The 1,774-nt window shown below is 44.0% G+C and overlaps 1 protein-coding gene across 1 annotated transcript in view; it reads left to right on the top strand.

Annotated features, from left to right (window-relative positions):
• Positions 1-1,774, top strand: part of DNA2 (DNA replication helicase/nuclease 2) — a 47,394-nt gene that overhangs the window by 34,215 nt on the left and 11,405 nt on the right. The window lies entirely within an intron of this gene.

A 1,774-nucleotide genomic window follows, 5' to 3' on the forward strand; every position in this document is an offset into this window, starting at 1 on the left:
TTTTTTTTTTTTTTTTGGAGAAGTTTTTGCTATAGGGTGTGTGCGCTTGCCAGAGAGACAGAAAGCAAGAAGTCACCCTCCAGTGAAGATGTCCACACCACAATCCCTTCTCCATTCTCCTTTCAGGATCTTGGGCATGCATGCACATGCGCCTGGTGTGAGTTTAAGTCACCAGGTCTGGGACTCAAACCGTGGTCGACTACATGGGAGTTCAGCAACATAGCCATTACGCCAACTGCTGGTCCCGATAAAGACCTTTTTGTATATTGTCATTAAAGAAAAACCTTCACAAAGATCTTAAATAACTTTTTTTTAATTTCTAGCAACTAAGAATAATGTTTTGACCCTGCATTCCTGTGGTGTGTTTTATAATATGTAGTGTTCCTCAGCACTTATTTGTAAGTCTTTAGTTCAAATAAAAATATAGTGGCCAATTATATATATGCATATTATTCTAAAATAATTATGTCCTTGGTTGTTACTAAGAAGGGTGGAGCCAGCTGGCTATTAAAAATAGGACCAGGCTCGGGGCCGGCAAGTGGCATGGTGGTTAAAGGCACTGGACTCCCACATGGCCAAATATTCATATGTGCAACTTTTTCCAACTGCCAAGAATTTTAAATGAGTCAAATAATCACTTTTGTAATCTACGTTTTAAAAGTAGGAAAACATGGGCCAGCAGGTGGAATGGTTGTTAAGGGCACTGGACTCCCATATGGCCAACCGCACTTCAAGTCCTGGACTTGGTGGCGTGCTTTCTTGCTTTTTCTCTCTCTCTCACTCTGTCCCTCTCTGGTCAAGTTAAAATAAAGGGACCGGTAGGTAGCATGGTTGTTAAGGTGCTGGACACTCCCACATGGCTGACCATGGTTCAAGTCTCGGACCTGGTGGCTTGCTTTCTCACTTCCTCTCTCTCTCTCTGTCTCTCTCTGATCAAACTGGAAAATAATAGTGATAATAAATAAAGTTAAATAAAATAATTCTTTAAAAAAAAAAATAGGACCAGGCTGGGGCTGGCAGGCAGCATTGTGGTTAAGGGCACTGGACTCCCATATGGCCAATTGTGGTTTGACTCCTGGACCTGGCAGCTTGCTTTCTCACTTTCTCTCTCACACTCTGTCCCCCTCTGGTCAAATTTATATAAGTAAATAAAGTTAAAGTAATTTTTTATTTTTTGAGAGGTTTTCGCTAGAAGGTGCGTGTGCTCGCCAGAAAGACAGAGAGAGACAGAGAGATAGAAAGCGAGAAATCACCCCCCCGGGTGGGATGGCCACGCCACAATCGCTTCTCCTCCATTCTCCTCTTGGGATCTTGGGCACATACGCATATGCGCCCGGCATGCCGCCGGGTCCAGGACTTGAACTACGGTCGACTACATGGGAATCCAGCGACATAGCCATTACGCTAACTGCTGGTCCCAAAGTAATTTTTTTAAAAAAAGAATAGAAATAGGACAAGTCGCATGTCTGTGATAGAATTTTCATTCTTTTGGACGTAGCCCTTAGCAATTCAGATTCAAGAATTTGATTTCATCTTGGAGGACCAGCAGATGGCATGATGGTTACATCATTGGACTCCCACATAGTTGACTGTAGTTCGTGTCCTGGACCCAGCTTGAAACTCATGCTGGGCACATGTGCGTACATTCCCAAGATCCCGAGGGGAGAATGGAGGAGAAGGGATTGCGGCATGGCCATCCCCCTAGGGGGTGATTTCTCACTTTCTCTCTCTGTCTCTCTGGCAAGTGCACTTGCCCTATTGCAAAAGTCTCTCA

This window comes from Tupaia chinensis, unplaced genomic scaffold (assembly GCF_000334495.1).
Source record: "Tupaia chinensis unplaced genomic scaffold, TupChi_1.0 Scaffold000250_1, whole genome shotgun sequence".
NCBI classification, from domain to species: Eukaryota; Metazoa; Chordata; class Mammalia; order Scandentia; family Tupaiidae; genus Tupaia; species Tupaia belangeri.